Genomic DNA, 23,235 nt, shown 5'->3' with positions numbered 1-23,235 from the left:
GGTATTGTAGGCTTAAAATGGCTTAAAGACAACAAAGTCAAGGTGTTTGGTCAGGGCTTTGCCATCACAAAGCCCTGACCTCAATCCGATAAAAAATTAGTGGGCAGAACTGAGAAAGCGTGTGCGAGCAAGGAGGCCTGCAACCTCACTCAGTTAAATGAGTTCTGTCTGGAAGAATGAGCCAAAAATTCCAGTGACTTATAAAAGCTTGTGGAAGGCTACCCAGAACATTTGACCCAAGTTGACCCATAATTTAAAGGCAATGCTTCCAAATACTAACAAAGTGTATGTAAATTTCTGACCCACAGGTAATGAGATGAAAGAAATAAAAGCTGAAATAAATAATTCTCTCTACTCTTATTCTGACATTTCACATTCTTAAAATAAAGTAGTGATCATAACTGATCTAAGATAGGGAATGTTTTCTATGATTAAATATCAGTATGTATTGGCTAAGGTGTATGTAAACCTATGACTTCAACTGTACTTGTTCATGCCACTGTATATATATATATATATATATATATATATATATATATATATATATATAAGATATATATATATATATATATATATATATACACTGTGAGAACATGACCATGGCAACGTTGCGGTCCTTCAACCGAATGAATGCCACTCCAGCTGCCCCCCGCGTCGCTCCTTCTTCCCATGGGATTAAGGACAACGCGGCTGGTGATGGAGGGGATCTGGGGATGGCAGCGGGCTCGGTTTCGTCTGGTACACCCCCGCAAACCACCCGCCCCTGGCATGCTCGTTGACTTCCGTCTGGGCTCGAGGCAACAGCGGCTCGTCTCACAGCCAGCCTGCCTGTCCTCTGGAGCCCCCCGAGCTGGATGAGCTCGCCGCTGCATAGAAGAGTGGTCCGGCATCTGACTCGGATGACTCGTCTGGGCTGCCGCCTTCAGGCCAGAACACCCATGCTGAGGCTGATGCCCAGATGTCCGACAAGCTTGCACGGGCTGCCGCCAGCATACTCAACTACCTCGACGACTTGCTCATACTAGCCCACTCCAAAGAGTTACTATGTGCCCACAGGGACCAGGTGCTCAGGCACCTCAGCCGCTTAGGGCTTCAGATCAACTGGTTCAGATCTAGGTTACGGATGTAACCTCCGTTCCCTGATGGAGGGAACAAGATGTTTCCTCTAGCCACTGTTGTGGCAGGACCATTTCCGGCTCCTCAGAAAAATCCTGAATGAAACAAATGTATTTTCCCGCCTTTATACTCGTATATCTGGGGGCGGGACATGCAAATTCTGTCTGCCAACTTCTCATTGGCCTTTTTTCATAGATCAGAGGTATATTCGGTGCTCAAGAGAGACCCCTAGTGTCTCGACACAACGTCTCCCTCCATCAGGGAACGGAGGTTACATCCGTAACCTAGACGTTTGGGGTCGTGGTTCGATAGGAGTTCGGTACAATAGGAAAAAGAAAAAATTCCAAATGTTTTTTCATTTAATTTGAACAGACAGTAGTGCAAATTACAGTTTGTTCCACCTTGCAGCATTTAGTCCCCCCTGAGGTAATTGGTACAGAACAGCCTCCTTTAGTGTATTAAGAACTAAGCAGTAAACAGAATGCACTCTTGCATATGTCATATGTTTTTGTAGGGCTGATAAAAACAAAAGGCATTTGGTCACAATCAGCTACAAAACTGAAAAGCAACTCTTCAATTATAAATGTACAAAATAAATAGATGCTGTGGAGCTTATTTCCCTTTTGGAACCCAGGCTTTCATCTGTTACCCAAAGAAGACAACCTGTAGCAGTTTGTCTGCATGTGCTCATAACTTTACGATTTTTGGCATGTGGCACCTTTCACAGAGAAACTGGGGACTTATGTGGCGTCAGTGAACCAACAGTATGTAAAGTCATTCACAGAGTATGCATGGCTATTTGTGAATTGACAAGACATTACATAAACTTCCCTGATGCTGCAACCCAGGCAAACTACAAGGTACAATTCTATGAATATGGAAACTTCCCGGGAGTCATAGGCTGCATAGATGGAACCCATATTCCCATAAAATGTCCCTCTACTCCAGATGCTGAGGAATACAGGAACCGCAAGAACTGGTTTTCTATAAATGTCCAAGGTGTATGCACTCCCCAGTTATAATTTTCAAACATTGTTGCACGTTGGAAAGGTGCAACTCATGATTCCTGGATCCTCCTTAACTCATCTCTGTTTTTTCAGTTTGACAGTGTAGATCACAAGGGAATATTGCTTGGTGGAAGTGGGTATGCTCAGAAGAATTTTCTGTTTACACCATACTTGCACCCAACAACAACTGATCAAAGGTGCTACAACCAGGCTCATATGCGCACTAGGGGACTAGTAGAGCGCATGTTTGGAAGATTCTCTTTCAGTGCCTTCGGAAAACACTTTGATTCCAACGAAGAAGGTGCTGCACTGTTATAATTGCAACAGCTGTTCTTCACAACTACCTGAAACAGCATGGATGCCCAGATCCCCCGATACTGGAGGATGACAATCTAGATGTACCACCATTTACAACAGACCACACGGAAGGACTTGCCTACAGAGATGCTTTTGCATTGTGTCACTTTAAGTAGTCATTTTTGACATTACCTTTTCACACTTCTGCTGGGATCTGATACATTTTCACATGTAATGAGCAAATTACTGTATTTTAAAAGTAAAAGTGTATTTTTGTCTGGTATATTAAAGAAACACCCAAAATTATTTCATAAAATACATTTTATTTCAGATTCACGCATTGTTGTAATATTTGAGACTCTCTCCTTCATCTTCATTTCCAGTTCTACTTGGAGGATCTTCATTTTCATTTCATGCTTCTCCTTAAGGTACTTCAACATGTGTTCATGAAATTCAATAGCCAGCTTTTTGTGGATTGTGACTCTTTTGTTTTGGTGGCCAGTACTGGCAGACACTGCCACCCTAACTTCTGAGGAGGTGGAGGGTAAATTACCTTGCAGCGCTTCAGTTATGTCCCTTTGACTTTCTCCTTGAAACAAGAACAGTTCATATATAATCAAATAAATGCACATTAAATGAGAAATGTTTCACATCAAATGAAAGAAACAGAAAGAAAGAAATGTTTAAAAGGAGAGTAAGAAACGCCAAAATATACCCATTGTAGTATGTGTGTGATCCCTCATCTGAACTGTCTAGATCAGGGGTGTCAAACTGAATTGCACAGAGGGCCAAAACTGAAAGCACACTTTATGTTGCAGGCCAAACAGGATAAACATTTATTGAACAGACTAAATATTTATGTTTTTTTTTTCAACATTAATATGAATTGAAATACAGGATACAATATCATTTCAAAATAAATAAACTTCAACTTAAAATATTTTGCTCTCCATAAAAAAAATCTCCTGTCAATATTATATAAATTCAAAATATGAACATGCTGGAATATAAAAAATCTGAAAATATAAATAAAAAAAGTCCTTTAAAGTAAAAGTTAAATCATAACAAAATAAAAACATTACATTTTCTTGTCCCATTTAGTCAGAGCCTGATACTTGGAGTCTTTTCTTGGCAACAAGTTAGATTATGTTTGGGGTTAGGTTCTGTGTTGTGGAGATTCTCAGGATGGATTGCAGGTGTTCATCAGTGATACGACTCCTTTGTGAAGTTTTGTTGATTTTCATCACAGAGAATAGCTGCTCATATAAATATGTGCTGCCAAACATAGACAGGATTCGAGCCACATGTTGGCGGAGCTGGGGCAGCGCTTCAGGAATTAAGCGAGTGAACTGTGCGGGCCCCGCAGTGTCGTACTTTGCCTTCAGTGTCCCGTTACATTGCAGCTCTATCAGCTTCATTTGCATTTCTACAGGTACTGTTTCCACGTCGACTGAAATTAGTTTGCAAAGCAGCTCAAAGTTATTATTCTGTGCCTCAAAGTCACTGAAACGCCACGTGAACTCAGTCCACAGTGTCAGAGTTTTTCAGCAAAGGTAGCATTTGGGAAAACTGTGGCGCTAACTTGTCTCATTTTCCCTGTTGCCAAGTAATACTGAACCAAGTTACATTGTTGCATTTGTGTCTCCCATAAGTGCAGCTTCACTTGAAATGCCTTCAATGCATCATGCATGTCAGTTATTATGAGGCCAACTCACATTTCCACTTTTCATTCCGCACAACTGTGGAGTCTTTCCCTTTACTGTCCATGAACTGGGAGTGTCCATAACTTTCCGAAGTGTCTTTTGAGAACTTTGCACTGACTTAGCCACCGGACCTCCTTATGATAAGGCATATCGCCAAACTCGGAATCTATTTCTCACAGAAAAGACTGAAATTGCCGGTGATTTAAACCATGGGCTCTGATAAAGTTTACGGTTTGTGTTACAGTTTTCATTACATGATCCATTTTTAGAACTTCAGCACTCAGTGATTCCTGGTGTATGATACAGTGATATACTGTCAATTCACCCGCATAGTCCTCCTCCCACATCTTTGAGCGCATCCTTCCCATGAGTCCACTTTTTTCACCACACATCGCCGGTGCGCCATCTGTTGTAAGTCCAAAAAGTTTTTCCCACAGCAGTGTCATGTCGGTTACACTTTGAAATACATTTTCAAAGATGTCTTCTCCTTTCGTTGTCCCATGCATCGATTTAATGTCCAGTATTTCCTCTGTTACACACAAATTGGAATCCACTCCACGGATGAATATCGCCAGCTGTGCAGTCAGTCGTGTCAGTACTTTCATCCACTGCAAGGAAGTATGCAACAAAATCTTTTGCTCTTTCAATAAACTGTATTTTCAAATCAGTGGCCATCTCACAATCCCGATTAGCAACCGTGTTTCTGCTGAGGATTACATTGGCAAACGCCCACATTTTATCTGGACAAACGACATCGCACACTTTCATCATACAGTTCTTCACGAATTCCCCCTCGGTAAACGGCCGTCCTGATTTGGCGATCTCTTTGGCCACAATAAAACTTGCTTTCACAGCAGCTTCACTTTGTGATTTCGCTTTGGTGAAAAACGCTTGCTGGGATTTCAAATTCTTCTTCAACTCCTCTACCTTTTGTAGCTTCTGGCCTGTGCCCTCATGTTTCGTCTCGTAGTGCCATCTTAGGTTATACTCCTTCATTACAGCGACATTGCTTCCACAAATGAGACACACTGGTTTACCTGCAATTTCAGTAAACATATACTCATTCTGAGTTTTCCACTGGTTTTGAAAGCCTCTGTTTTCAGAATCAATTTATCTCTTGCCCATTGTTGGGGTCTAGCTTTGATTTGATATTAGGTTTGTATACATCAACAGACAGCTTGCTCTGACGTGGTTGACGTGGGTTGCAGTTGGCGGCAATTGCACTGCACCATGGGATTTGTAGTGTGTGTTATTGGCACTTCATACCACAGGGCCATTAAAAACGGAAATATAAAATGATCTCGCGGGCCGGATATAATTGTATGGCGGGCCAGATATGGCCTCAGCCTTGTGTTTGACACCTGTGGTCTAGATGGTCATCATCTGGTATGTTCTCCAAAGGTTGCTAGTTCTCCATTATTCCTGTCAGTAAGTCATCCAACTGATAGTATCTTTCTTTGCAGGTCTTCCACCAACTTAAACCTCTCTCTTTGGGCTTCTGAAGCAGTTTTGTTAGGTTGATTTTTATATTCTTCCACAAAACCTGTATTGAATAGAATACTGTAGTGTTAATCCATTGATATCACAAAACAGTGATAAAATACAGCTATCAAGGTAATAAAAGTTGAAAATTCTTACCTGAAGTTGTTGTATTGTTCTTGTGGATGTTATTTCATTTGCATTAAATTCATTACAGATGGATTTCCATGCATTCCTTTTCTTTGATTCCACAGCAGATGTGTGCTGTTTGTCTTCAATGGCCGGGTGTCTTGATACTATTGTCTTTAAAAGAGTTTTCTCATGCTCACTGAAGTTTTTTAATCACAGTCTCTTTTCTGCTGCCATTGTTTTCCATGAATTTGCTTCTCCAGTTCCTTATGTTTTAGGCTTTCTGGGTACATTCCATGTTCTATAGGCAACCTCAGTCAAGCTAATTCAGACTAGCACAGGTCTCATTAATCTCTTACTTTAGTTCAAGACTTCATATTCCAGGTGTTCTTAATCTCTAATTAGTCTGTGTTTCAGAAAGCTATTTATTGAGCAGTGATTAACTATTCTAGATTAAGGCCTAGTCTTGGCCTAATTTAAACACTGTCTGGGAAACCGCCCCCAAATGTTGTTTGTGTATATGCCAATTGCCTGGGTAATGACTTTGGCCCTGTCTGCTTTCACCTAGAGTCTAGTTAAAAGATACAGGGATAGGTTTTTGCACTCCTGTCTTCTTTTTCTGCCAAGATCCGGTGATTGGGACATATGGATGATGTCGTCTGATATGTGTTAGCATGTTGGATGTATTTCCACTCACATACCATAGAGCTGCGTTACATCGCCGAGACCCAGTCCTTGTCCTATCTACCACCTCCTCTCCACTGTTGCCATAGTTCACACAGAACCCAAAACTTTCCCACACTGCTGAATTAAAACAAGCAGACAGGTCTTCGTGCTCTTGTGTGTCACCTGAACTCACCATTCTTGTTTTTGGTTGGTGCATAGATGGCTTCTTCTGCCCTTTTTCCTGTTGTGACGGTTAGCAAATAGTGTTGCATTGGATTGGAGTGTGGATTACTTGTGACTGACTCAGATATATTCTTTATCTGACCGCATGCACCATATGAAGATATTTTTGGAGCAAAACAACTGAGCGTCTGTGACAGTGGAATTTGTAGTTGTAGAGATTAGCCACACATGTGTATTAGTAAATTTGAATTCACAGAAAAAAATGTTTTAAGAGTTGCAAACTTCTAGATTTTATTTCTCTCCCACAAACACACCTCAACAGTAACACCTTCTCAAATTTTTCATCGCAGGTGCACAAATGTGACCGATCACGGAAAGTAGGGACACAAGTCGGTTTTGGGGCATTTTGAGTTATTCACATATTCTGAAAGTGTAGTCTCCAAGCTTTCCAACGATTTGTAACACATGGAAATCTGACAATATTTGGAGAAGTTGTGGCCATTTGAAGGTGGGCACTCAAAAAAGCTAAAAGGGTAGAAAACGGCCTCAAAAGATTGTGCAGTTCTCACCTCTCTCTGCTGCTGGGAGTGACAATAGGGCTCATTTACATCTCATTTAGATAAGCCATACCCCCTGTAAAGCTCCCCCTGTAAAGCACAGGGGAGCAAAAAGGTCAGGAAAATGTGCCATCAAAGAAAAAAAAAGTTTGCAAACAGGTAATAAATAAATGTCTCTTAGCATCTACCGATAAAACTGTATAGGCAACTCTTATGTACACTGAGTGCTTTTCATACAAGAATGTAAAACTAAATTCAGGTGGTTGGTTGATAAAGTGACATTCCACTTTCATCGTCGCTCAGATCGTCTTCAGAATCAGTGAACGCTTGTTCATAAGCATCCGGCTTGTCGAAGAAGTACTTCAAAACATTTTCGTTGTAACGGCCACGGTTCAGCTCGTCTGCGACATTCTTTGCGGCGTCCATCTTCATTGAATTTTGATATCAGATAGAGCCGGCTAGAGCGCTGCATAATAAGTAGCCACGCTGTTGGAGGCGGGGGCAAAAGCGCCGGCGGCTATTCAGTACGGAAATACACACAGACAATGATACGCCCCTACTGCATGCTAGAATCTCCGAAAAACAAGCCGATTTCAACCTCAAAATGTACGCTTTTAAATATACCAATACTGTTATCTCAAACATGGAGAGGCTTCTTCATGATCTCAACTAACAGATTCTGCAAAAAAGCGGAAATCACCAATTTTGGAAAAAAACACTTGTTTCTCATTTTGCTCACAAGTTGTGCTGCCGACTTGTGTCACTGGTTTCCGTGACGGGTCACAAATACTATTCTACCAATCACAAATTAAGAAACTCATACTGTAGGGCTCTACGTTTAGGAGCAGGTTTGGTTATTAGCAATAATTAATAATTATCAATTATTAAAATCAATAGAACACTTATTAGAATCAGTGTTAGCTTTATAATCCTTTAACCTGTTGATATGCATTTACTCACTTGCGGTAGTGATGTCACTCTGCTTCCATTTAATATATAATTTAACGTATACAAATTTAATGAATGTTAACAAATGATACATCTTTTCAAAGGTCTAAGGGTTCAACATTGATATCTGATCTCTGTTTCACGATAGCAATGCTCCAGAAACAGCAATTTAGTTATTTGTGCCAGGAGTACAAATGAAAACATGCAATATCAAAAAAGGGATCTATACCTTTGTTATGAAAACGTGATCGCCAGATGAGTCCAGTTCAACACACTTGGGTCAATTGTGCATGTCAAGCATTCATTCAAAAACATCCAATATTTTGTCCATAAAAGTGATAAATCTAAGAAATATTGATTTTTTACATGAGATCTCACCTGAAAGAATTACCCTTCGTCGTTCTTCAACAAACTATGCAATCTGAGCAGCATTCATGTTGTAAAACTGTATATGATCTTATATATTAGAGTCTCATAAACAAAATGAGCATGTCTCCAAAGTCTATTTTTAAAAATGCGGCATAGTTTTATTCATAATAGCCAAGAAGAGTACAGTTGAAACTCGAAAAATGTAGAATATCGTGCAAAAGTTCATTAATTTCAGTAATTCAACTTAAAAGGTGAAACTAATATATTATATAGACTCATTACAAGCAAAGTAAGATATTTCAAGCCTTTATTTGATATAATTTTGATGATTATGGCTTACAGCTTATGAAAACCCCAAATTCAGAATCTCAGAAAATTAGAATATTACATGAAATCAATAAAAAAAAGGATTTTAAATACAGAAATGTCAGCCCTCTGAAAAGTATAATCATGCATGTACTCAGTACTTGGTTTGGGCCCCTTTGCATTAATTACTGCCTCAATGCGGCGTGGCATGGATGCTATCAGCCTGTGGCACTGCTGAGGTGTTATGGAAGACCAAGATGCTTCAATAGCGGCCTTCAGCTCTTCTGCATTGTTTGGTCTCATGTCTCTCATCTTTCTCTTGGCAATGCCCCATAGATTCTCTATGGGGTTCAGGTCAGGCGAGTTTGCTGGCCAATCAAGCACAGTAATACCATGGTCATTGAACCAGGTTTTGGTACTTTTGGCAGTGTGGGCAGGTGCCAAGTCCTGCTGGAAAATGATGTCAGCATCTCCATAAAGCTTGTCTGCTGAAGGAAGCATGAAGTGCTCTAAAATGTCCCGGTAGATGGCTGCGTTGACTCTGGACTTAATAAAGCACAGTGGACCAACACCAGCCGATGACATGGCTCCCCAAACCAACACAGACTGTGGAAACTTCACACTGGACTTCAAGCATCTTGGATTGTGTGCCTCTCCATTCTTCCTCCAGACTCTGGGACCTTGGTTTCCAAATGAGATGCAAAATTTGCTCTCATCAGAAAAGAGGACTTTGGACCACTGAGCAACAGACCAGTTCTTTTTTTCTTTAGCCCAGGTAAGACGCTTCTGACGTTGTTTGTTGTTCAGGAGCGGCTTGACAAGAGGAATACGACATTTGAAGTCTCAGTCCACTCCTTGTGAAGCTCCCCCACACATTTGAATGGCCTTTTCCTGACAATCCTCTCCAGGCTACGGTCATCCATGCTGCTTGTGCACCTTTTTCTTCCACACTTTTCCCTTCCACTTAACTTTCTATTAATGTGCTTTGATACAGCACTTTGAGAACATCAAACTTCTTTTGCAATTACCTTTTGAGGCTTTCCCTCCTTGTGGAGGGTGTCAATGATGGTTTTCTGCACAACTGTCAGGTCAGCAGTCTTCCCCATGATTGTGAATTCAACTGAACCAGACTGAGAGACCATTTAAAGGCTCAGGAACCCTTTGCAGGTGTTTAGCTGATTAGAGTGTGACACTTTGAGCCTACAATACTGAACCTTTTCACAATATTCTAATTTTCTGAGATTCTGAATTTGGGGTTTTCATAAGCTGTAAGCCATAATCATCAAAATTATATCAAATAAAGGCTTGAAATATCTTACTTTGCTTGTAATGAGTCTATATAATATATTAGTTTCACCTTTTAAGTTGAATTACTGAAATTAATGAACTTTTGCACGATATTCTAATTTTCCGAGTTTCACCTGTAGTCAGACTTTGTGTCGTCTTGAAAGGCGGAGCCTTAATTTTACTCTGTATACCGGCAGTGAGTTTACAGAGAAAAAAAAGCTGCAGGAACCTCATTTATTTGTAGATCATCTTAAAATTTGAAACAAAACTTCTGTAGACTTGTGGCTTTGAGAACATTGTATTTCTGGGTTGTCTTTTATTATTGTTTTTTTTTTAGATTATAAAAACTTGTTCAGCACAAAATATTTCCAATACTATAAACTTCAGCTTCTCTAACTTTAAAAATATCAACATATAATAATTCTGAAACTTTGGAAATAGAGCCCAAAGTGTCTCCTTTCAAAAGATACTACAACTGTGTCCATATTCCAAAGGGTCCAGTAAATTCAACCATTTAAGTTCAGGAATGTCATTTTCATAGTTTGTGCTCAAAAAGGTGGTGCGTATAAACAGGTTAAATAAACAATCATCAAAGACAACCATCAATTATCACATTCAATAGAATATTAATTATTATCAAAGATAAGCATCAATTATTAAAATTCATGGAACATTGATTAGAATTAACACTAGCTTATTGATCCTTCAAATTCAAATTGTCAATTATCAAAATATATAGAATATTAATAAGGATTAAAATCACCGGGGCACCACCCTGAAATCAGGGACTAATAACCAGAAAATATAACAGTCTCAATATTAGATTGTTGTCTTAGGAAAATCGATGTCCGGAGAACATTAATTTTCAAAAGGGAACAATGAAGGCTGGAATCCGAGCACTGGCATCCCTGCCAGCATTTGACACATGTGTATGCAAACCAAACCAAAACGCTTCTCTTTGAAATATAACAAAGTTTATTGATGCAGTAATATCAATTCATTATCAATACAAAGCAGTTAATAAACTTCCGATTTACAAATACAAACTAAACAGTGACATGATTAGATAAAGTAAGCATATAACACATGAGGAAGGTGTGTGTGAGGAGTGACACACACAAAATGGCGGACGTGACTCTCTTGGAGAGTACGTCACGAGAGAATTCCGGCCAGAGAGTATGGCCGCGAAGTTGGGCGGAGAGAAGCCGGTTAATGGCATCCGTTTTTTGCTTGCAAATGACAAGTTTCATGCGCTCTCCCTTTTGCACCACATATCTATGTAAAATATGGAGCAAAAGTGATTTGTGCATCTGTAGAGGGTGCGGTGGGCACTGTTCAGAGATCAGAGAATTTTGGCCAATCAGTAGAGCTAGTTTGGGCACCTATCCGTTGGTGGAACTTCCATGAGCATCTTCCCGAGCTGGCAGTGGCAAATACCAATAAAGGCAGGGACGTATTATGACTTACAAAGGCCAATTAAAAACATGGTACCCATGGTAAATTCTCACAAGGGTAATCTTACATTAGGTGCATACTTATGATGAATAGAGAATGACTCCCACATATTATGCATTGATTAGTCTAGACCGCATATCTGGTCATAAAAATTAACATTCAACATTACTACAACAAAGTTACATGATTTAAAAAGCAACTTATCATATGAGGACAGAGGGGTGGTGAAATGCGGGTGCTGGACTCTATTTAGGTGGGTCGGTGCATGCAGATTCGGAAGGCTTTGGCGCCGATCTGGGCATCTATAATAATCAGGGTTTTAATAAGGGGAAAAAGTAATAGATAGACCTACATTTTAAGGCTGTCAAACTGGTAATGTACATTAACCTACCAGTCACTGCTGGGTCTCTGCCGCCTTCAGCGTCTTCCGAAGCGCCTGCTTCGGTTTCGGTCTCAAGCGGAGTCGGAGACTGTGGTGGTGGGGGGGCACTTGAACAGGTGTCTGTCACTCCAGCCGGGCTGTGGTTCTCTGTCTTGTCATGCTGGGTCTGATGCTCAGGTTCATCTGAAATAGCAAGGCTGGAAGTTGTGCTAAACTCCTCTTTGCTAGCATCACTGCAGGCTCTTTATTTGTGTCGAGCCGACTTTTGAAAAAAGTGATGTTTGGAATATTTCTCCTAATTAAATCCTCTCTGCTATCCTTCTCCCTTTTAGCTTTCCGCTTTGTGGCTTTTTTTTTATCCATGTTGTTTGTTTTTTCGATGTCCTCTATTCTCTTTTTTTCACACTATCTTCTACCGCCGGTCTTGCCGCTATCAACAGTTTCCGCGGTAACCTGACTCATTGTCATCATCAGACACAGCCGACACAGCCAAAAAACTGATCATGATACTTTTTTGCGTGCAAATAAATTATTAACACACATACACACAAACACACACTCATTAATTAATTTTATTTTAATCCAGTTAAAATAAAAAGGCGATGTAAAACAGATGTTAAACAGTTTAGGCAATCGTGTCATAGTACTGTATACTGTATAAGGAGCCTCCAACAACAGCATGGTACTTCAAGAACAAGGATCATTTGAGATTAGGGATGCGATTATCCGATTTCACAATTAACAGCGATTAAAATGGTCAAGGTTATTAAACCGTAAAAATTTTGGAAGCTATAGCTAAAAACCGGAAAAAACAACCACGTTGTGTACTTAAAAAGATTTATTGAAAATATGTCTTTCAGTGTGGGTCTAACTACTTGCGCTGCGCAGTGTGCCCTGTCCTCTGCCTGGCTGGTCTGTGAGGCTGTTACTATGGTAACGAAGTTCAAGAGTTGATTGTCTTGGTAAGCGTGTAGAAGGTGAACTTTTGTGAACATATGAAAACATGGCGGAACTCCCGGAGTTGTATCTGCTGAAGAAGTGAATTAAATCAGCTATTTGGGAGCATTTGGCTATTTAAAAAATGACACAGGAGTTGTTGAAGACGAGTATCCAGTATGCAAAACTTGCAGACGAAAAGTGTCATCAAAAGTGGTGAACACATCTAATATGTTCCAGCACCTAAGGGATCACCATCCAGAGATTCGTGCCCAGACGAAGGTAATAATTTTACAAACACAGTAAATATCATATGTGGTGTACAACTTACCTTTTGGTAAAGTCAAACACTGAACTGAAACTGTGTAAATCCGAAGAGTTGTTTATTTAATTTTAAAAGAGGAGGGTTTCAGCTTTATATTTCAGTGAGCGTAAGAGTGCTGTGATTATTCTGCTGATCATTTGATTTCAGAATAAAGAAGAAATGTATCCTAGCCTGACATAGTTTTATTTTAAACATATGGTTTACGTTATAGTTGTTGTTGTTTTTTTGTTTATTTATTTGTAATTTATATTTTATTTGTATTTATTGTAAGGGTATACATACTTTTTTTTTTTTAAGGTACAGTACGTTTTGGTGTAAGAGGGCAGATAGAGAAAACGGCACCTACTTAAATACAATTTCATTACCTACTTGTTTTCAACTTGTTTTCAGATAAAAGTAGGAGTTAACTATGTTAACTGCATGTCCTAATGAACACTTCTGAAACATTAAACATTTCTGAATGCATGTGATCTCTGATCCCTCAGATGTTATTGTCTTAAAAAACGGCATTCATCTGTAATGGCTATCATGAACATGGGCTTGGGATTACTTTTGTAACCTTTGTTAGTCAACACCACTCGCTGAAGTTAAGACTTTACTATGCCAAGCAGAAGGCATACATCAACACTGTCAAGAAGCGCTGCCAACTCCTCTGGGCTTTGTCTCAACTTAGATGGAAAGAAGATCCATGGAACTTGTTTAATTTGGTCCGAAGAGTCCACATTGAAAAGACACATTTTGAAACCAGCCATTGTGCTATCCAGAGGAAAAGGACCATCCAATCTGTTATTAGTGTCAGGTCCAAAAGCCAGTTTCTGTATTGGTCAGGGGTGTGTCATTGGTAACTCGCACTGTGAGAACTCCATTAATGCAGACAGATATGTACAAATTCTGGAGCAACATATACTGCCATCCAGCACTGCCTTTTCCAGGGACGTCCCTGCATTTTCCAACAGGACAACTTAAAACCACATACTGCCCATATTTCAAGTGCATGGCTGTGTGAGCAGAAAGTTTGGATGCTAGATTGGCCTTCCTGCAGTCCTGACCATCTCCAATTGAGAATGTGTGGTGCATTATGAAGCACACCATACGGTAATGAAGATACCGTACAATTGTGTAGATAGACCTATTTAATGGATGAATGGGGGAAAATTCAACTTTCTAAACTTAACAAACTTGTGTCTTGTAACAGGGATTACGATAATTATGGGGTGTGATACATTTGCGTTGAGAGAGCACAGACAGAGAGAGCGTAAGAGAAGGTGTGTAAAGTGGAGGATGTGAAGAGATAGTTGGTCTCCAATTCTTTTTGTTTCCCTTTTATTTTTGTGTGTCTAAGTTGGATGTTATACGCTTCCCCACTCGCCTTCATGTATGTGGAGGAGGTAGCACTCTTTTTTGGACATTTTATTAAATGCAGGTTGAAATGCTAACACCTGTTTTTCTCTTGTGTCTCCTTCTTGCGTGAGTTATATCTATTTTCCCTCCTTGAGACACCTCTAACATCCAACCTCTGTTACAGTCTTCAGTGCCCAAATGCTTAATAAGTGTTATTAGAAGAAATGGTGATGTTTCATAGTGGTACACACTCGACTGTCCCAACTTTCTTGGAGTGTGTTGCAATAATCTGATTTGAAATTACTGTACTTTTTCAAAAAACAATGAAATTCACATGGAAAAACCTCATATAATATGTATTTGGAGTACTTTCAATATAGCAAAGGTTGAATATAATTTACAAATTGCTCCTTTTTGTTTTAATTATAATTGATCACACTGTCCCAAATTTTCAGAATTGGGGTTGTATATTGAGGTGGGGTACCTGGGAGGAAAGGAGACTGCAGCTGGCTCAGGGATGGGGAACATGGTCCTCTCTCCTCAGAAACTGAGGGTGCAGTGGACAAGGCACCTTCATGTATATCCACGCCCCTTTGGATGCAATAGCCTCCAAAACTTTCAGTTATTTTTATTAGTGTGGGCACCTTTAATTGAACAACACATGCTTCTTGTTTTCTATTTCATCTAACATTAAATAGACTTCCTCCGGCCGAAAAGCAAGTTTGCGCTTTTTGTCACTCGCCATCTTTACTCCATCAAACAGCTTCCGTGTTACTTGGGTATTTATAGATGCTCCACATTGATCAACACCTGTCAAGGTGCAACGCCTACTACACATGTGCACTATTTAACATAATCTAATAAAATAATTTTAGCCTATTATGTGATAACAATGTAATACTTTGTAGTGTACCATGGTGATTCATTATTTCATTTCAAGTTGCAAAAACATAGACTTGATCTTTCTTCAAATCCAATCACTGTATAATGCTCGAAATTTCAGGACCTCGGACTGCATCTTCTAAGTAGTAGCAGTGCACGGGCATTCTTGTTAACTGCAGCTTTGGGAAATGCGTGTAAAAAAATAACTAAAGTTCCTAAAATTGCTAATAGAAAACACTCTTTAACTGCTAAGATCAATCGTTATTGGGAAAAGAGGCCCAGGCTGGGATACCAGCTAGCTTGACCAGCTAAAGACCATCTTGACCAGGTGAGAAGCCCAGCTAGACCACCCAAAAACCAACTTGGCTAGAATGGGAGACCAGCTTGACCAGCTGAAGTCGATCTTGGCCAAGTGAGGAGACCAGCTAGACCATCTTAATAGCCCATTCACAGTTTTCTTCACAACATTTCCTGCATCCCAATCTGTATTCTATCCACCCTAAACAGTACCCAAGATGAGAATTAAGGTGTTCCAATTGATAGTATCTCCAAATGAGTGTCCCGAAGTTGCCCGGATGGTCTAATATTTCTGGTAAATTTTCGAGGTGTGGATCCATGAACACTCTTTCTTAAATTGTGCATTCTTGTTTCCTCGCTCCTCCATCCTCAAACTTGTGATTTGGAAACCGAACAAAGTCTGCTATCATGAAGGACATATTAATTCTCTAAATGCACCATGAGGAGGTGAGGATCATGGACAGAGGAAGCTTAACAAGGATTCTTGAGCTAGGAGCAGTGTGGTGCATCCTATGTGGAAGACTGTTTGGCCAAAGCACCTGACGCACCCTTACACATCTGGCACAATAGTTTTAATTCAAGTTCCACCTTTACAGTTAAAATAAACCATAATTTTCACATACTTTAACATTGCATCTTGAATTATTATGTTTTATTATGAAAATGTAAATTAATCCAGTTCCAACAACATAATGGCAAGTGCTCCGATGTACTGCAGCTGCACAGAGATGGCGCTTTGAAGTGATGTGTGAGTGAGCAGGACATTCCATTATACAAATCCACGTTGCTTTGATTCCTCCATCTTCATTTCCTTTTCTTGCATCCTTTCCTTTTTTCCTAAGAGGGTGGAGCTAGGACACGAGGAAAGGCAGCAACGAAAAGAAACGAGGATTCACAATTTCAGAAATTTAAAACTTTCAGGAATGTACTTTCTGTAAATATTGCCCACACTCCCTTGCTTGACAGAAGAAGACTTTGACCAGTCACTTCAGAACCACAACTGTCATACTTAAACACATCATCTCTTCTTCATGTTTTTACAACATGAAACATAACTTTATGTAAGTTTTGTTGAATGCTGTGAAGAGAAACAAGTTTGTTCTTGCTGTCGGACGAATTAAATCGCGATGGATCAACAGCTCTGTTTACGTTGATCAGAAAAGGGTATGAATGATTAATAATACTCATCCTGTCATCATGCATTCTTTTTAACCATCTACTTTATTTTTACTACTTATTGTGGTTGCTCTCGTGTATTCATAAATAAATAGTTCACCCAAAAATGAAAATTTGCTGATAATTTACTCACTCTCAGGCCATCCAAGATTTATTTGAGTGTGCATCAAAATAACGATTGGCGCTCATGATAGGAATGACATAAGCTTGTTGGCACTCGTCACGTGGAGGAGGAGGCAGGAAGTGCATCATTGTTAACGATATAATTTAGATTTTTTTTTATTGACCAGTAAAAAAGGTACATTGCAAACATATATGGCCTGGTACAATAACAGACATTTCTTATCCAGTCAATAGACAAGCACAAAAAACCCCAACAAAAACCAGTCACATGAGTAACATGTAAAGGATGAGAAACTGAAGTAGTCTGCAAGTTAAGTTCTATTAAGTTACAAAGTTCCAAGGCAACCTTTTTCTTCACTGATTTCAGTGATAAGAAATAAGGACATAGCTCCTTGTGAAATGTATAAAAGTTCAGTACTGTTTTAAGGAATCTACTCTTATGTAAAAAGAATATCACAAGAATAGTCGTGTGTTCCCTCTTTCATAAATATACCAAATATCACATTTTCTTTTGTTAATTCAGAAAAATTCTCACATTTAGGATAACTTGACAGGAAGCTTTTATTTTAGGACATAATCACATCTAAGATGGAGGTTGACGCCCCCTAGTTAGCCAATTTGTTTTGATAGTACATTTATACACTCAATATCAATGGCTTTCAGACCTCCTTCATCAAGCTCTTTTGCCATAATTCCTATTCCTAAATGTAGGAGTTCCTATTCTGGTTTATAGCTTTTTTTGCATTTTTGGGGAGTGACATCGAGTAAGCTGGGTAGGTAAATCTTAAAATACATTACATTTTTGTAAGAAAAATATGGCCAATAATAGAGATATCTCTTTGAGACCACAAATTCAAATAAGATGAAAAACTTTACATTTATCTAAATTACATTGATCTAAATTTAGTGCGTTTTTATCCTTTGTAATGTGTATGCCGAGGTATTTAATGGTTGACTTAACAGGGATATTATGAATTGTCAACAGAGGAGAGTTATGAATTGGAAGTAATTCACATTTTGTATGGTTTAATTTTAAGCCAGATGCCCTAGAAAATAAATCTATTGTTTTGAGGAATTTTGGAACTTGGTTACTACTATTTTTCATAGTAACCAAGTTGTGTCATCTGCCAGTTGGCTGATTGATAGCTGTTGGCCTAACACTGTACATTTTTCAAAATCAGAATTTTTTATGAGAATAGAGAGCATTTCCGCAGCAGTAATACATTTACATTTACATTTATGCATTTGGCAGACGCTTTTATCCAAAGCCACTTACAGAGCCCTTATAACAGGGACAATCCCCCCGGAGCAACCTGGAGTTAAGTACCTTGCTCAAGGACTCATTGGTGGTGGCTGTGGGGATCGAACCAGCGACCATCTGATTACCAGTTATTTGCTTTAGACCACTACACCATCACCACTCCATTGTAAATACCACTCCATAATAAATAGTAAAGGAGAGTGTAAAACAGTTAAAGGATGGGAAAGGAGGAGGCGAGAACCGGCTTGTCAACATAAATAATAATTTAATAAGAAACTTAAAACACAACAGAAACAAACACACATGCGGACATGCCCGTAATTCTCTCTCTCCAACAATCGTCACCGGCCGCCTTTATCCCTCGCGCTACTCATCAGGCCGACTGGGGACCGGGCGCGCGATATTCTGACCCGGCCCCGCCCCCCTCTGCTCCACATTCCTCCCGGCGTTATCTCAGGCCGGGGTGCCACCGGCATGACGTCCACCCGCCCTATCCCTGGGGCGGGGTGTATCTCGCGTCCAGCGTGGTCATCCCTGCCTTCCTCACCCTGGGAGGAGACAGGAGGGGAAAAACAACAACAAAATAGGCGAGGGAAAAGGCCAACACTGTGCGAAAGGGAGAGAGAGAGGAGAGAGAGAGAAAAAGCTCACTCACCGGTTCTCTGATGTACCGTCGCATGGTCCTCGAACACTCCTCCACACTCAGGTGGACGACAGCCGCTCCACCCCCGGGCGAACCGGAGTGAAACCATCGACCCCCAGCGGGCAGAACGCACCTCCGCTTTTCTGGCGGCAAATGGGGACACTCCTCCGCCCCTGGCAGCGGCTCTACCGCTCCGGGCGGTCGGAGAGTTTCTTCCCTCCTCCCCTCGCGGACGGCGGTCTTCCCTCGACCCCTCCACGTCTCTGGGGACGGCAGGGCACTCCTCCGCCCCCGGCAGTGGCTCCCTCGCTCCAGGCGGTCGGGGTATCCAGTCCCCACTTGCCCCGCGGACGACGGCCGTACCCCGCATCCGGGCGGTCAGGCTACTCCGTCACCCGGCAGATGGCAGCGGCGCTCCCCTGGGTGGACGGCAGTGTCGAGGACTCTGCGACGGCCATCCCTCCTCCTTCCCGGCTTTTGGCACCAATGTAAAACAGTTAAAGGATGGGCAAGGAGGAGGCGAGAACCGGCTTGTCAACATAAATAATAATTTAATAAGAAACTTAAAACACAACAGAAACAAACACACATGCGGACATGCCCGTAATTCTCTCTCTCCAACAATCGTCACCGGCTGCCTTTATCCCTCGCGCGCCTCATCAGGCCGATTGGGGACCGGGCGCGCAATATTCCGACCCGGCCCCGCCCCCCTCCACTCCACAGAGAGATAGGACACCCTTGTTTAATTCCTTAATCAATTGAAAATCTTTGAGACATACCATGTGGTAACAAGACAAAAAAACTATTAACTAAATCAACTAAATTGATATAGTTTTCTCCTAATCCAAACAATTCTACAGTATGAAACATAAATTTTTGTTCAAACTTGTCAAACGCTTTAAATAAATTCAAAACAAATAAATAAAACCTTCATCTTCAATTAAATAATGATAATCCTGTTAATCAAGCACAAGTCGTATATTGTTATGAATTGACCGACATTTAACAATCCCTAACCGTGTAGCTGAGATCATTTGTGTAATACCTTTTTAAATCTGTGTGCTGAGTTAAGATTTTATTGTCATTATTAAGCAGGGTTATGTGTCTAAGATTGTCTATTAATTTTGGATCTTTTCTTTGAGAGTGATGATCCCTTGCTTCATTGTATTTGGAAGAATATGGGTTTCGGATATTTCTTTCAGCATATGGAAAATGAGGTCTTTAAAAATTTCCTAAAATGCCTATAGAAATCGCTTGTTAGACCATCTGAACCCTGAGATTTGTCTTGTCTTTTTCCACTTCATTCATACTGATGTCTGCATTGCACACATTTTAAAACTCTCATCCACTTAAGGGATCCATTTCTTGATGTGCTCAAAAAAGCTTCTGCATATAAGAGGAGTAGAGTTTACTGTAAAAATTGAAGATTTCCTTTACAGCATTCCGCTCTTGTCTCTTTTTTTCCAATCTACAAAAACTGAACTTTTTCACCCTCCTCTATCCACTTCGCCCTTGACCTTATGCTCCTTTAGCTTTATTAATGTACATTTTATCTAGCGAGGATTGCAGATGAATATGTTTTTGTTTGTTATTTACATTTATTGATGATTAAAACAAATACTGTTCTAAAAATCTCTTTTTTACTAGTTCTGTTTAATGTTTTTTACTAGTTCTGTTTTTACACTTTGATATAGAAATCTGATGTATCTTATATTTTAAATATTCCCATTTATCTCCATAAATTGTAAAATTTGAATCTTCAATTATATCATTGATTGATGCTATAATTTCTTGACAAAAGGGTTCATTATTTAGGAGGTTTGAGTTACATTTCCAGTATCCTTTTTTCCTTAAACAAGTGTCTGAAGGTTTATAAATAAGTTTAACCATACAGTGATCTGTTAAGATGTGCTGCAGAAACTATAGACCTTATCTCCAGATTAGGCCTATCTCCAGATACTAACCAAAAATCTATTCTGGATTGAACCATCCGGTTTAAACCACATGAAAACATCTGGGTTACTGTTGTAACCTCCGTTCTCTGATGGAGGAAACAAGACGTTGTGTTGAATGAAGTGACAATAGGGGACTTTTTTGAGGGCCTCGGTTACCTCTGAACTTGAGAAAAGGCCAATGAGAATTTGGCGGACAGAATTTGCATGTCCCTCCCCCGGATATACGGGTTTAAAGGGAGGGAATCATGCCTCTGTTCATTCAGGTTTTGCACTTAGGAGCCAAGAATAAGTTTCAGCCATTGCAATGGCTCGGTTGAGCGTCGTGGGCAGGGGGACACAATGTCTCGTTCCCTCCATCAGGGAACGGAGGTTACAACAGTAACCCAGACGTTCCCCGTCTGTCGCTCACTTCGACATTGTGTCGAGTGAAGCGACACTAGTGGTCCCTATTCAGTCACGCCATGCGCTGAACCGTGTATGTGCGCTGCTGATGCAGGTGTGGGCAGGCCGTTGCGTGTCAAAGCGACAGGCTGATCAGACTGCACGTACCCTTCCCCAACGTCCCATATAATCGTCATAATCTTTTTAGATTCCTGGCATCCCGAAGGGAGGAACAAAGTGACATGCCAAGCATGGGAGCAGGCCGTGCCTTTCCTCTCTCTATGTTTCTCTCTTAGAGTTAAAGAAGCTGGGGCCATCTTAATGCTATCACACACATCGGGAAACTCCTATACTTTCAGGGGGAAAAGACCCTGCGGAGACCACCTCCTGCCCAGGCTGTTGGGAGGTAAAGAGTGGTGAAATACGTCACATGGGATTTCAGGCCACATGTAGAAATACTGCGGTGGTAGATCCTACCTGCAGAGAGGGAGGAGCAACCTGGGGGCAGCGGGGACTACCCAAGGGATATGCGGGTCCGCCCGTAGGGGGACCGTACCGTGGAAAATACACACAGGGGGATTAAACCACAAGGGCCCATCCTGTGGAGGACCAATTCCAGTACAGAGTCATTTTAGTATCCATAGAGGGTCTGGTCGGGGGAAAAGAGGGCACGTGATCACCTCAGTGGAGGGGAAGGGAGTTATCCGGTCTGCAGAGAAGGTGTTTGGCTGCAATCTGCCACCGCTCCAGGACCTGTACAACTCCAGGACCCTGAAGCGTGCTGGAAAGATTGTGGCTGATCTCTCCCACCCTGGCCACAATCTCTTTGAATAACTCCCCTCTGGCAGCAGGCTGAGGTCCATCAGGACAAAAACCTCACTCCACAAGAACAGTTTCTTCCCATCCGCCACTTGCCTTATCAACAATGCCCGATACCCACCCTGACACTCTCCACACTCCACCTCTGGCTCTACATTTCACTGCACTACTCTGCTCTTTTTATTTTATACTTATTTTTAATTGATACTGCGTGGACATATTTATATTTATATTTATATTTCTTATATTTTTATTTTTGTTCATATATTTAGAGACTGTGTGAACGCACCTACAACACCACAACAAATTCCTTGTATGTGTAAAAAACGTACTTGGCAATAAAGCTTTTCTGATTCTGATTCTGATTCTGATGTGTAAGCTGAACACTGGTCAGATGTTCCACATTCCCGATTTCTACATGCTCGGACCTGAGAAAACACGGGACAAGACCGACTCAACCCTGAGATTGTAAAATCTCGTAAAGGTATTGGGTGTTGCCCAGCCTGCTGCTCTGCAGATGTCTGTTAGGGAGGTGCCGTTGGCCAGTGCCCACAAGGATGCCACACTTCTCGTTGAGTGTGCTCAAACCCTCAAGTTGGTGCTAACTGAGTCTAACTCCATGCTGAGAAAAGAGATGCTCTGAACCGGGGCGAGCTTGCTCTTTTCCCAGTTGACCTGAAGCCCTAGACGGCTGAGGTGCCTGAGCACCTGGTCCCTGTGGGTGCGCAATGACACTCGAGAGCTAGTCGCTAAGATGAGCTAGTCGTCGAGGTAATTGAGTATGCAGATGCCCACTTCCCTTAGCGGGGCAAGTGCTGCCTCTGCGACCTTCGTGAAGACGTGAGGGGACAGAGACATGCCGAAGGGGAGGACCTTGTTATGATATGCCTGGCCATGGAACGCGAACCGTAGGAAGGTTCGGTTTTGAGGGAAGATAGAGATGTGGAAGTACGCATCTTTCAGGTCTACCGCTGGGAACCAATCTTGATCCAAGACGTAAGTTAGAATGTGTCTTTGCATGAGAATTTTGATTTGGGGGTTTGTGCAAGAAAACTGCTGCCGCAAGTCCAAGATTGGTCGTAATCTGCTGCCTTTCTTGGGTACGATAAAGCAAGGACTATAGAAACCCTTCTTCATCTCGGTTGGAGGGACAGGCTCTATCACGTCTTTGAGTATGAGGATCGCGATCTCCGCACGTAGGGTGCTGGCATC

General features: G+C 41.0%; 1 pseudogene; it reads right to left on the bottom strand.

The window, feature by feature from the left end:
* Window positions 1-3,559: 3,559 nt before the first annotated feature.
* LOC127655612 (general transcription factor II-I repeat domain-containing protein 2-like) lies at window positions 3,560-5,248 on the bottom strand (annotated as a pseudogene).
* Window positions 5,249-23,235: the final 17,987 nt, after the last annotated feature.

Source organism: Xyrauchen texanus, chromosome 15 (assembly GCF_025860055.1).
Source record: "Xyrauchen texanus isolate HMW12.3.18 chromosome 15, RBS_HiC_50CHRs, whole genome shotgun sequence".
Lineage (NCBI taxonomy): Eukaryota > Metazoa > Chordata > Actinopteri > Cypriniformes > Catostomidae > Xyrauchen > Xyrauchen texanus.
This window is presented reverse-complemented; position numbering and strand designations above follow the sequence as displayed.